Raw genomic sequence first — 15,248 nt, forward strand, 5'->3', positions numbered from 1 at the left:
TATACTGTGGCTATACATAGAAAAGGGGAGCAGAAAGTGTGCAAATTACAATTTACTTACATTTTATTTCATTAGACCTCATAGTTGATGTTTAAAAAGCATCAAGCCCTAAATCATGATGAAATAAGCCTTCCACAAATAATGATTACAGTAGTCATAAATCTAGAATATGGATGCTAACTACAAAGCCAAATCAAAAACACCACAATTGCAATTAAAACTACAGTAATTTTTCTTGTACTTTGATTTTCAGTGTTCAAATATTAGTTGATGCTTGCATAGCTTATATGTTAGACATAATGCTTTCAACCGATGCATCCCAGTTTCTTGTTTTGAAATCTGGCTGTGATCCGTGAGGACTGCATAGTGTGACATGCCTTGATAAGTCTGTGTCTTATAAGAGAAAAAGTTTGCATATCTAGAATAAGAGCACTGATAATTCAGAATATTGTTGTGAGACCCTGTTGGCTCAGTGGTTAAAAGCACTGGCTCTTGCAGAGGAAGTGGATTCAATGGCCATTGCTCACAATTATCTGTAAATCCAGTTCCAGGGATTCTGTTGTCCACTTCTGACTTCCATAGACACAAGGCATGCGCATGATGCACTGACACACACACAGGCCAAACACTCATGCACACAAAATTATAAAGTGCAAAATTTTAAGCTTGGTCTTGACAGTGAAATGTAACAAGAATGCAAATATAAGAATTAAACTGAATAATTTAATAGCTTGTCTGTGATCATGTGTAATTGGTTCCTATGAGATGTATCTAACTTTAAAAAGTGAAAACTCTCTCCCCAGTGACTTTCTTTGGTCTAGAGGTAAAGTGTGTGTCACATCTATTAACTAGGAAGCCAAGAATTGCTTGAACAAATACCATCATGGCCCTGCAGAATGAAAAATGGCCTTTTCAAAGGCCCAGATGGTTTTATCTTTCTTGAAATTCTATCACTGATTTGTTCTGAGTCATGTGCAGTCACTAAGGCCAACAGAGGTAACAAATGTTTGATGTATGATAGGTGAGCCACTTTTGTCAGGAATGCACTTATTTTAAACTATACTCATTTCTCACAAATATGATCATGGGTTTTTGTTTCTACCTTCCAGTGATTGATCAAACTGCTGTGGAAATTATAAAAGCACTGCTCTCAGGAGCTCTATAGTATTTGCCTCCTTGCACGAGATGACGCTGCATTGCAGATGAAATGACTGTAGAGACAACATATCAAAATACATGACTCTCAAAACTCTCCAGTAGTAACATACATTTGCCTCCTGTAGCTGAAAGGAAGTATCAAGAACAGCACTGCAGAAAACCACATTTAGCCTATCCGAGTGAAAAGTGACCATCCTGAATAGTTCAGAACTGGAAATGGGGGTGCAGCTCCGTGGTAGAGCACTTGCTTAGCACATGCCAGGCTCAGAGTTCAGTCATCAGCCTTTAGAAAGGGGTGGGGGAGCATTGAGCACTTTTATAGCCCTTCATATACGGCAAATCAATTAAAGTAGCTTAATCGGTGGCTAGAAACACATCATTATCAGCAACATATTCATGAGAGATGCTATGTGTAAGAGCTGCAAAATGTTTGGCAGAAACCCAGGAATGAAAAGAAAGAATACATAAAAAAAAAATTGACAGAATTGTTTGGTGTTTCAGCCCTATTCATTTTGAGAATTTTCTCTCATCTCTGTTTGTTCCATTTGGAAGGATAATAGAAAAACCAACAGAAGTGAGATTTGTTTGACTTGACTTTATCTATATATAGAGTCACACACGGCACAGGGATCCAGGACAGAAGCGTATCTGTAACAGTGATAGCTATACATACATATGAATGCAGTGTCTCTTTCTAATTTTTTTCTTTTCATATTATCTTATGCAAAGTTTAGTAGGGATTTTTGTTTGTTTTGACAATTTAAGCACCATCTAAACACAGTTTCCCAAAATCAAAGTAATTCCTCACAATTAATTTCTGCAGTCAATGGTCTTCTCAAAATGGGCAACTCTTGTTGCACTGAGGAGCCACAACAGCAGACCACATGACTGAGGGAACGAAGCAATTCATTAGCCAGTTCTGCAGGAACACAAAGTGTGGGTAGGGGGATGTCAGCCCCTGCTCTGGAGCTTCAGTACTAATGAGAGTCATTGCATATTCATAATCTCAAATACAGTCAGCTTCTGGTAAAAAAAANAAAAAAAAAAAAAAAAAAAAAAAAAAAAAAAAAAAAAAAAAAAAAAAAAAAAACACTTTTGTCACCCCGGCTTCATGGCAAGAGCAAAGCACCGCACTCCTCCTTGGTGTAATGGCACTTCCGCCAAGTGTGAGAGTTAGACTGATTGCTCTGCAATGGAATTTGATAGGCAACCGAGAAATGCTACCCCAAGAGTTCGAAAACTGCTTAGCTTTAGTGCAGAGATCCAAATAATCAAAGAAACAAAAAGAAGGTCATGGTGGTGAATGTGTATATCAACATATACATTGACATAACTCATAAAAATATATTTTAAATCACTCTAAAAAAGGGACTTGATTTGTTCAGTGTTCAGAGTAAATATCTGTTAGGAATGTAAAAGTGCATACATGAATTCTCATTATGATGGAAAAAAAGCAGTATGCCCCAGTGTACAGATCTCGTGCTGCAAAAACACCATCACACATGCTGCAGGAGGTTTCCAAAATCATTTATTTCATGATGCCCTTTGTTTTCATCACCTAAGCTGATGGACCTGAACCGGCAGCTCTGCAAGATTTGGCGTTACCTGGAATTGCATTCCTGCAGGCTTCTCTGTGCTGGTGCCACTGTTTCCCTCGGTTTTCGTCACCGCTGCCACCACCACTATCACCATCATTATTGTAATTAGTTCCAGGAATTCCTAAGGGGACAGCATTACCCCACTTGACCCCACAATACCTCTGTGGGGAAGCTACCAGCATCTCCTGAAGTCAAAGAAGGGAAATGTATGTCTCATGCCCACTGTGGAAAAGCCTTGTGACTTTCTTCAGGAATGATGTCGTCTTCAGAAAAAATGGCAACATGGCTCCATATGTTCCTGACAGGCATAGAGGCTGTAAACAGCCCGTGAAAATTAAATAAAACAGGACAGCAAAAAGGAAATTTCTAAACTTGATCTCATTTGAGTTGTTTAAAGTTATTTCCAGATGTATAATGTGTATAAATATCTGCACAGTTAAAGACAAATCAAGAATTTTGAGATGCTGGTGGGGAATAGATGGTGAGGTGTTGTGGGGGACGGGGCTTACCAAACTGTTCTACATCTTAGTCCTAGACACACGAGCTTGAAAATAGAAGGACTTGTGTTCATGATTGATTGAGGTAACTGATTAGCCACAGATATTTTAAGTGTTGAGACATTAAATTGTCAGCTCTATCAGTTTGATTGCAGTAAAACATGAAAACATTGACTTTTGTCTAGTTAGAGAAATTTATTTTTCCCAGAATGACAATCCTTTAAGTAGAAGCCAGGCAGCTTGCCAGATTTCCATGTCATACACTGAAGTTTGCAAATGCAACCCACATTTTCAAGTGTTTTTAAGGTGCAATAGTGGTGCACAGATTCTTTTGGGAAGTAGTTTTGTAATAAACACACTCATTCTTTAAGTCTGAGAAAAGTGCTTATTTTGAGATGGTGAATAAAGCCGCTTTGTACTCGTGTAGTGTAGGTTAGCAGTGCATGCTCTTCACCTATGTAAAGTCTCTCTCAAAAATAAAATAACATTCTTTGGACTGCCATGCTGTGAACAAGTTTGATTAATATGTTTTATAAGCCTGAAATAAATGCTCATCGTAACTGTCAGAGCTCTGACAGCTTTCAAAGCCTTTGTTCCCAGAATGAGTCATTTGTCTTATCTTTTTAAGATACCATACTCCATTCTAAAAGGAAAATGTTAAAATCAAGTAAATGCTACTAAAATGTGATTGCCATTAAGTCAGCCTTGTACTCTAGATCTTGTGAGTACCATCTTCATGTGCTCGGTCTGAAAGAGAAAAAGTGCTGCACCTCCTCGTTGCTCATAGTGCTTGTAGAACACCTGTGCTTTTCAGTGGGAAAAACTGTAGTTCAGCATCTAAAACCTAGTCCATTTTAAGACTCAAAACTGTCAGATGGGAGATCTAGTCAATCTTTTTAATACACTCTATGACTAAGAAATGATCATCATGAAGACACTAAAGACAAATGTGATCACAATCCCACTAAAACACCAGCATACCTGTATTCCTGCTTACTTTCCAAGCACTTGTTAAGGAAGTGAAAATACAGGCAATTCCGAAGATCAGCAGACCAGTGAACTCACTATGCCCGAGTTTTGCTGAGAGTAGTGGGGAGACCTTGCACTCTGGAAGAACACATAGAGGGCACCAAGGTGCCTCAGCAAAACACTGCCAAGCAGAACACTCCTGACTCCATCCACTGGCTATCTTGTTCACCACAGCATGAAAGTTGGTTGCCCTTCTTACCACATCTTAGAGAGTGATAACTATGATAAGTGGCCATTAAGCCATCTGTTCGCCCATCACGTTATTCTACCTCCTACTGATTCTTCACTGCTATTTCATGGCGGAACTCCACAACCCAGCCCGGATAAGCACCTACGTACAGCTCTGCTTGTGATGGAGCTCCTCTCCTTAATCTGTGTCCACAACATTACAAATATAGATCATTTTCTATGGGTCTGTTTTTATACCTCGTGTTCTTCCAAGTCCCAAAGAGTGCTCATTTTTGTAACAGTAGTGTTTTTTACTCATCTATCACCTTGGTATATAAGAAGCCGTTCTTCATTTTATTATTTTTCAAGCACCAAGAGACCACGGCTTTTGCACATGATGCCAAGGTAAATTGTTAAATGCAATACTATTCTGGCCCAGTTTAAAATGTGCTCTATTCAACATTTAGTAATGTTTATTTTCCTTATTCCTTTATGCAGTGATGCCCCCTTAGAGTTTCTGGTGCACTGTGGCAGTCCTACTATGTTCCCACACTAACTTCCCCACTCATTCACATAGCCATCTGCATGTCTCACTACCATCTGTGTAATGTCTTACACCATTTCAAAGTTATCTCACAAATCAGGTTCAAAGATGACTTATTTTCTCTCGTTGTGTAGGGTGCTTTTCCTTAAGGATGCTGCACTTCTCAGCCAGCATAAAACAAGTCAAGTACTATTTACACAATTGCAACAATGCCATAACGTCATTCCCTTCAAACTAGTTTGTTTTCAGACCTTGAAATCTTAATTTTTTCATATGTTGTATGAAAACTTCCCATCTTCCAGTTCTTGCCAGACCCATCCACTTTTCCTACCAACCCAACTTTATCTTTTTTTTTTAACACACCAAATATTATTGGGCATATGGTCATCAACTGGCATGTGGTCAGCTTACCAGGGGACATACTCTTAGAGAAAACACACTGTCCCTTGAGAGCTTGTCTATCTATCTATCTACTTACCTACCTACCTATCTCTGTCTCTACTTCTCTCCCCCACAAGCTCTCAAGGGACAGTAGCATGAAGGCTAAGCATTGCCCAACTCTCATCTTCGTTCTAGGGTTTTGTCTGGCTTGGACTTTCACATATCTGGTACACTTCTGTCTTCATATGTACAGTTGCCCTTCTGTGTTTAAATGACACTGCTTCCTTTTAGTCACCTCTGCCTCTGACTCTTACACTCTTTTCTTCTCCTCTTCCTCAATGGCTCCTGAACTTTGGAGGAGGCAGCACAATGCATATGTTTATTTTAGAGTGGAGCTTTCTACGGTTTCTTATTCTCTGCACCTTGTCCAACTCTGGATTTCTGTGTTAATCACTATTTACTGCAAACAGAGGCTTCTTGGATAAGGGTTAGAAGGTACATTGATCTATGGGTCTAACAGTAAGTCATTAGAAGTTGATTTAATACTATGTCCATTTAGCAGCATAATGGTAATAGGCTCTCCCCTACAGCCTATGACCTATCTACCATATGTTCTTAGCATGAGAATAGTGTTAGTATGGATTTCATCTTATGGAGCGAAACTGAAGCTCAGTGAGAGAGGAATTAGTTACTTCCCCTAAAGTAACGACATTATTGTATCAGTGGGCATGTCTTGTCAGGGCAGTCATTACTGTAGCTATCAAGGTTATTTTTCTTCTCTGCTAGTTTGCATAGCCCCTTTGGGCACTAGGAAAGCTATCCAGTAGGAATGAAACTTACAGGTCACTACAAACTTGATTCTTCCATGTTCTATGAGTCGAGTGTGTGGTATCAGTAGTTAAGACCTTACCCAAGAGAAATACAGTAACCTACACTGTTTGTGGGTCTATGGGACCTTTCTGGAACAACTCAAGAAGAGGTAGCCCATTGCTGGCATTGTTTTTTTTTTTATTATTTCTTAGTCTGCGGTGTCTACTAAAGTTACCTTTGTCCAATGACAAGGTAACTCCATTTGGATTCTCCCCCTCTCCCTTCCTCTCTCTCTCTCCTTTCTCTCTCTCTCTCTCTCTCTCTCTCTCTCTCTCTCTCTCTCTCTCTGAGTGTGTAAGCTTCTACAGTATATTTCCATGTGACTTTTTTAAAAAGTAAACCTTCAAATCTTTGAAGAATTAAGTCAACTAGAGATTGTTATTAGCCTCATTGAAGAGAGGGAGCATGACTGCTCGCATGCTGATGCTGTAATTCTGTGTGACGTGTTCTTCTGTTTTCTACCATAGACACAGATTTCCAAATATGTAGACTGGGTACATCTGTTAAAGTTACCTGGAATATGATGCTTTAAACATGGTTTTCTGTCTTCGGTCTGTTCTAAGTCACTTTTCCTCTCTTTGTTCACTTTTTGTTGCTTTATTTTTTTACTTATGAAGAAGTAGAGAGCAAACCCAGTACCTCATAAGTGACAATCAAGCATTTTGCCACAGAGGTAAACTACCAATGCTATATGATAAATTTTGGAAACCAATAAGACTTGGTTACTTTAATGATGGCAGCCATCCTTACCAAAATTATCAACTTAAATAATTTTAAGAATCAAAATGCTAGTGTTTCACTCCTTCCTCTTCCACGTTTCAGTAGTACACATGTACTTAGACATAAAATGAAAATAAAATTCATTAGGCAGGCGGTGGTGGCGCATGCCTTTAATCCTAGAACTTGGCAGGTAGAGGCAAGCAGAGCTCTGTGAGTTCGAGACCAGCATGGTCTACAAGAGCGAGTACCAGATAGACTCCAAAGCTACAGAGAAAACCTGTCTTGAAAAAAAAAAGACAAAAATAAATAAATAGTATTCATTGATAACATCTGAACACTTTTTTTTTTACTAATAACCTATAGGCAGCTCCTCTCATAATTCCCTGAGTCCTGGACCCTAATATAAACACCAGCCATTTGCCCCAATAATCTTCTTTTAATGTCCATAAATAAATATTTACCAATATCTACACTTTCACAATATTTAGGAAAATTAATCTTTCTCACCATTAATGAAATATGTTAACTCTCCTTTGTTACATAAAATGGTTGTTACACATAAAATTATTTATCTGCTCTCATTTCTCTGCAGGAAGAAATAAAATCTTTAGTAGTATTTGGGCTGTATGTAGGGTAGTATGGAGCCCTTCTTAGGAGAAAAATGGATGAAGAGAAGAAGTAACAACAGAAAAGAAAGAAATAGGAAGGGCAAGTAAAGACTGCTTGAAACCCAATTCTGCAAGCACACCACAGTTTCTCTTCCAGTCTTTTGAAATAATTTCAGACTCGCAGAAAAGTACTAAGCACAGCACAGTGAATACATGACCCACATTGCTTCACCATTCTTCCCTGTCTTCCACTCTCCTCACTCCTTTCTTTTCTCTTAAGAAACTGTTTTAGAGTTAAATTTGTAGGTATCATGCTTCATTATCTATATAGTTCATTATATATTTGTATGCACATCAGTGTACATTTCTCAAGGAAGAAATCATTCATTTACACCACTGAAGCACAGAAACCTAACACACATGTTCCTACATTAGGGGCCTGGCAACTACTGTTCCATGCACCTAAGAGCTGGCTTTTCTGGTCTTTCAGCCCCAGGGAGACCCTCCCTGATCACAGCGAGAGAATGATGCTTCCCTAACTTCCGAGACATAATGAAGTTTGGTTCTAAAATAAAATTTTCAGTGACAATGGGCATTATTTCTAACCCTTTAAGTCAGACTTAAGTCACCTTGTGATGGAATGACAAACTTCCTAAAGTACAGAGTCCCTCGGGTCCTAGAAGCGAAGTTAACATTACCCACCCTGTGCTTCCCACACTCCTATGCTGCTCTATTACATATAAGACACATACATCAGTAACAGTACTATAGAAAGCAATCCAACATTCACAAATTTTTGCTCCTAAATAAGAATATCCAACAAATAAAAAGCATAATCATTTGTGGTTTTGTATGGAACACTCTCTCCAACACTCAACTAGAATATTCACCATTTGCTTTTCTCAATTACTTTTTTAATAACAAATGAACAAAAAGCCCTCAACAATCACAGATAACAATTAACATCAAAGAGGTTACCACAAGATCTACAGGTAACCAGCACAGAAATTCACTTTCCCCATTCTGTCATTCCTTAAATGTTTAATCCAATGTGACTGCATTTCATCAATGGCTGTTACAGACCTTCTCATCAAAATATACAGCAAGTTCTAGCACTTATAAAGAAACTCAGTATGTTTTTACTATGTATTTGATAAGGTCTTTAGCTTCTTAATCTACTTAACTAGTCTTTTCCTAAAACCGCTAGCGTTCTTCATACCCTCAAAAGTATACAATTTCCAATAGCTATATTGAATGTTCCCAGGGTAGCTGACTTTTGCCCTGAATATCTGCTTTTTATTAAGTTACTTGGTTTGGGGTTTTTAAATTTTTTGAGATGTTTCCACACTGCAAATCCAAAACTTTTGCCAACGTACTGAATAGTAAATGTTCACAAGACACAGTTCTCCTTTATAAGAAACCAGCAACAAATGCTGTGAGGACTTCAGAGGAAAGAAACCTTTGCTGTTGGGGAAACGCCTCAGTAAATAAAGGGTCCGCCACATCAGTACAAAGAACTTTGTACACACCATGGCCTGAGCTTGGATCCCCAGCTTCCAAGAGAAGAGTCTGACCCAACCCCAGCACTCGGATTATTCAAGATAAGAAGATCCCTGAAACTCATTGGCTGGCCAACCCAATAAAATCAATAAGCCTCAAACTGGAGTGAGGTAAATGTCAAAGCATACATACATAAAACAAACATACAAAAATCTGGGATCAGGTAGGCCATGTGTCCTGCTAGAGACACACCCACATCAACCCTGAATCTCCATGTGTTTTCCATATACAGTAGGAAGAAGAAAGAAGCAGGTTTGCTAATCTAGGTAGGAGGCCTCTGGAGGGAAGCAGTTCAGGTTATAGACATCCAGGAGCATGCACTGGTTTTAGCTAAGGATCAACCATTTCTAAACATCTGTACTCTAACCAGGGAAAGACTACGCCATTGCTGTGAGCCTGACCCAGGGAAGACTTTTCCATTCCCATGGGTCCTTGATATTTGCCTGATTTTTGTCAACAATACGCATTCACTCATGACTTCCCCCACACTCCAGGTACAGGAAAAGACTTTAATTAAAAAAGGAAAAAGCAGAAAATGATTGAGGAAAACCCCTATAAGGACCTGTGACTCACACACACACATACACACATGTGTGGGGCATACACACACACACACACATACACACACAAAGAGGATGGGGGTATATATTGGTGGGAATGCAAATTAGAGCAGCCACTATGGAAATCAGTATCAAGTGTCCTCAAAAAAATTAAAGATAGAATAACTATTTGATTCAGCTGGACTACTCGGTGGTATACCCTCGGTGGGAATTCAGCATTCCACTAAGATGTAAGCAGACTTGTGTTTGTTGTGGCACTGTTTACAAGAGACAAGCCAAGGAATCAATCTAGATCAATAGATAAGCTGGTAAAGAAAACACATCTATACACAATGAAATTTTATTCAACCATAAATAAGAATAAAGTTATGATATTTATAGGAATTTGGATAGGACTAGAGATCATCAACTTAAGTAAAATAAGCCAGACTCTGAAAGACAAATATTACAAATTTTAATAAGTTGAATCTATATTTTTTAAAATAAAAAATGTAAGGGAGAAATAGTTGGAAAGAGAAAGACGACCAGTAAGAGGAAGCACATTAATAAATGGAGGTCGTTGAGGGGAGAAAAGTACATGGCATACGTGTATCAATGTTATCATGAAACTATTATTTGAATGAATATGCACAAATAAAATAGGAAAAGTAACAATTAATTCTAACACAAAATATTTTCCTCACAGATAAAATATGTACATTGAATTAAAGTATCTAATAGTCTCTGGTGCCTAATCTAATTAACAGTTATTAATCTGCTTTAAAGAATTTCTAGAGTGTTTTACCAATGATAGATCACATAGGCCAATTCACTTCCCCAGGATCTTCCATAGATATGGCAATGTATATCTGATTTTAAATAAAACACACTTTTCTGAGGAAAGTATTATATAAATATTGTAATTGTTTTGTTGTTTACATTGTAGTGCTAATTGTCTTTAACATTAAATTGGTTTTGAAATTTATTTTATGTGCCTTTTAACACACTAAGAAACATATTCCACAGCTATAATGAAATATAATTTGCTGTTCTTGAAGTCTAGATAGGTCCATAAGTTAAATAATGGCATGAATGTTATGGAAGTAGGTAACTGTCTTCTGATTGTATTTAAGGTCAGCCCCACTAGAAAAAAATAGATGCTTAGTGCTATTAGCCTGACCAAGAACCCATGGTTAGGGAGCCCACAGGCACCAGGGGTGAACTAACGAGTGTTATTCTACTAAATGGACACAGCATCAAACTACCCTCTAAATCTGTATCTCCATACCCACACATCAGTCAACTCTCAGACCTCATCAGAGAAGTTTCTCTGTGCAGTGAAAGATGCTTGAACAGAGACTCACAGCTGCCGAGAACAACTGTCAGTCAGTTGCTCAGCACAAATGGGACATCTATGCCACAGTCCTGCCTCAAGGCTCCAAGACGATGATGCAAGAGGCAGGAGGGCTGTAAGGAAACTGGGAAGTGGGATGGAGTCTGAAAGGAGTTAGGGGGAGGCAGATGAATGAAAATGCTCAAAATACTTTATAAGAAATTCTCAGCTGACAAAATATTAAAAAATTAGATTGTATAAAATCAAATATGTGACAATGTTTAGCCTTTTAACACCCAAAACAAAAAATGTATATCCCACAAATATAATGAAATATAGTTCACTGTTCTTGAAGTCTAGATCTGCTCTGTTCAGTATGGTAATCAGTAGACACCTTGGCAACTGAGTGTTTAATGTATCTAGCTCAAATTGGAACTTCTCACAAGAATGTAATACCCATGATATCTCAAAGTTTAAAATAAAAAAAGCACAAAGTATTTATATTGGATGTGTGTTTAAAGAATATTTTTACATATTGGGTTAAATAAAGATATATTATTAAAATTTATTTTACCTATTTCTCTTTACTGTTTTAAAACATGGGTTCCAGAATGTTTCTAATGATTTATGTGGTTCCCATTTGTCCCTTGTATTTTGTTCCTATTGGAGACGGACACTGGCAGACATCACAGTTGTAAGCCAGTTTCTAGCGTGTTGTACATGTTATCTCAACACACTCTTGTGTTTCTTGCATTGGATTCTTTGGAACACTAGCAGATTATTAGAGCTCATGAGAACACAAGAAGAAACCTAGACAAATTCAGTCCATAATGAATCAAGTATTGACTCTAATATACTAATATTGTTTTAACTATCTTAACAATGAATGTCATGGTATCATTTAACATAGCCAAAGTTAATTGATTTTATTTTTACCTAACTCCTATAAACTATTCTGAATATTATTATCAACATTTTAGTATCTATGAAAATATTTATTTAGATATTATTGGAAATATCAAATTCATTCTATCAAGAATTGAAAGCATTATACTGCTGTTGGAAACCAGTGAATGGTGCATGGTGTTGAAATGTGTCTCAGAAATGGCATCACGCTGGAAAGGATACATTTGTTCCCAAAGTAGGACTCAAAGACTCTGTCACCTTCCAGAACAAGGTTGCATAAAGGTGCTAGTAATCTCTTAGAAAATCAGATGTACACAGAACATATCACATAAATGGGCATCGCTCTGCATCACAGGTCTTCGGGAACCCATAAAAACACAAAGATCATAAAGCTACTTCACTTTGAGTGATAAACTAAATCAATGTGAACCCATAATTTCCTTGCCACGTGAACCTACGAAAGTGTGGTATGCCAGTCAATCAGCTGCCTGCTCTTACGAACTGGCAGACACATCCCCTTTTATATTCTCGGTCCTCACACCTCATGCAAGCACTACTACATGGCTCTCTGCCCTGGTCTCATCTGTCTATCAACCTTAATTCACACTCTTCATGTAGCAAAGCAGTCATAAAATCCCAATTTTTCTGTCTCTTAAAAAGCTCTACTTCTCTCTATTCCTACTCTCTCCCTTAACTCAAGTTCTTTTCATCTCTCACCTATGGACCTAATTTGTGTCCATGTCTCCAGTATTATTCTGTGCACTCCACTTTTCATAGTGCAAACATAATTGTATCACCCATCATTTATTTTCTCTCGGCATGAAGTCCAAACTTCTTAGGATGGTGAAGAATTTGAAGATGAGGACTTTTACAGGATCTTCCCTGAAATTCCACTTGGGATTAGTTGATCTAGAAGAGAAAAGGAGAGAAGCAGACAGGATATTAATCTTGATGCTAATATAGAAGACTGAAGCAAGGGTACATTGGTACTGTGGCACCTGAAGAGACTCTAAGAGGGATGGTCTTCCTGGACCTTTCTTCCTCATGAATATGAAGGGTTTATGATTGTTATGAGCTGACTTGTTTGGTTCATTATTGTGACCATTTCTTTAGATCAAACATCATTTTGTCTGCTTAAGTAAATTTAATTTGTACTTATCTTATACCTGAATAAAGTTTTAGAAGTGAGGACATTTAATCCCAACTTCAGACCATGAATTGTTCTAATAGAATTGGTAGTCAAAAGTATGCTCAGAGTGCCTGTAATGGGCCTTCATTGCTTTATCTGTCATTCTTTTCTCTGATGAAATAGTGAGGTTCGAAGCAAATACTGATTTCTTGTGTCTAGATACCAGATGAATGATTTGCTCATTTTGGTTCCTGACACCCAAAAGAATAAGTACCTGTGGAGTGCCCAAGGACATCTATATGACACCTCACTCCCAAGGCTCAGGAATTGTCATGAAAGAGGGGACGAAAAGATCATAAGAGCCAGAGGTCAAGGATGACTAGAGTGAATCAGTGTCTTCTGGACATGACAGAATCCTGGACGCTTGAACTCACAGCCATGATGCTTGCCTGCACAAGGTCTGCACAAGATCAAACCAGTCACCATTCTAGCTCGTGAGATAACTGGGGAGATCCTATCAGTTGTTAGCTTCTGAGGAAGACTTAATTTTTTTTAAAGGTGGGGCTCCACATATGTGCAGGACAAATTGGACTCAATAAGTTATTTTTTTCTAATTTAAAAAGAGGACATGAAGTTGAAGTAGGAGAGTGGAAGAGGGATCTGGAAGGAGTTAGGGGAGGAATAATGGATAAATATGATCAAAACACATTGTATAAAATTCTCACAGAATTAATAAAAATATTTTATACATTTAATTATACTCTGTCTTTGGAGGTATCATAACACAAAACATACTAAACATTAAGATAAAGCAGTCTGCATTCACAAGTGTAGCCTTTTCTCTCAGCTAATAATTCAAACATTTCTTACAGTATTAAAGGCTAGCTGTATCTGCAATGTGATCATTTAAATTTACTTCTTCTTTATTGGAAAAGCCTACTTGGAAAAATATGTTTCAATACTACAAAACACCAACACCAAACCATTCACCAACCATATGTTCCAAATGTTCATAATTCAGCATTTTTATCAAATTTTACTCCTTTTGAATACTTTATAGATAAAAATAGAACAATACAATTAAGATCAAGTCAAGTATAAAAAATTGATATTAGTTATTACTTTATTTAAAATTATATTATAAGCCTCAGACATTATAAAAAGGCAAGCCCAAGCATTTTTACAGAATTATGTTTACTCCAATGTTTTGAATACAGCAGAGTGAACACAAGCTAAGAAATTCTGTTTCCAGAGGCCTGCTGACATTGCTAACTATTGTTTTGAATAAACAAGTAAATACCTTATAGAACTGTGTGCTAATACCAAATATCAGAGACTTAAAATGAGAATTGTCTTGTGGAAACAACATTTCAATGACACGTGGCTATATGTACTTGTCACCAAATGTGAATAAAAGACAAATTTGCATATCCATAATTCTAGAAGGTTAGTATTGCAACTTGGAATTTCCAGAAATTCTGATAGGCTCTTAAGAAAGGTGTGGGTAAACTTCAATGACTTCAAAGACGTTACTCTGTAACACATTAGGGTTCTTTAAACCTTACTCACACAAATGCTCATTTTCTTTTTCCTGGGATTTTAGGTTAGAAATAGATGACCTCTTCATGACGATCATGCACACCCTGAACATTTTAATATTTAAGCTTAGTAAAATCTGAAACACATCTGGTTAAAACTTATTTGAAATCATTTCTAAAATCTTACACAAGAGAGTATTTCTTTTATGTTTCCACTTTGGTTTTTTGAGACAAGGTTTCTTTGTAGCTTTGCAGCCGGTTCCGGTTCTGGATACTAGCTCTTGTAGACCAGGTTGGCCTCGAACTCACAGAGCTCCGCCTGCCTCTGCCGCCCAAGTACAGGCATTAAAGGCATGCGCCACCACCACCTGGCTACAAGAGTATTTCAAAAGCAATTTTTGTGTCTTTTGGCCATTTGAACTTCTTCTTTTGAGAATTCTCTGTTCAGTTCAGTGCCCCATTTTTTAATTGGGTTAATTAGCATTTTAAAGTCTAGTTTCTTGAGTTCTCTGTATATTTTGGAGATCAGACCTTTGTCTGTTACGGGGTTGGTGAAGATCTTCTCCCAGTCAGTAGGTTGCCTTTTTGTCTTAGTGACAGTGTCCTTTGCTTTACAGAAGCTTCTCAGCTTTAGTAGGTTCCATTTATTCAATGTTGCCCTTAGTGTCTG

The 15,248-nt window shown here is 37.6% G+C and overlaps 1 pseudogene; it reads right to left on the minus strand.

The window, feature by feature from the left end:
- Positions 1 to 2,712: 2,712 nt before the first annotated feature.
- LOC126488619 (tubulin alpha-1B chain-like) overlaps positions 2,713 to 15,248 on the minus strand; it is a 38,457-nt pseudogene continuing 25,921 nt past the window's right edge.

Source organism: Alexandromys fortis, unplaced genomic scaffold (genome assembly GCF_014885135.2).
Source record: "Alexandromys fortis isolate MF-2015 unplaced genomic scaffold, M_Fortis_MF-2015_v1.1 scaffold_163, whole genome shotgun sequence".
Lineage (NCBI taxonomy): Eukaryota > Metazoa > Chordata > Mammalia > Rodentia > Cricetidae > Alexandromys > Alexandromys fortis.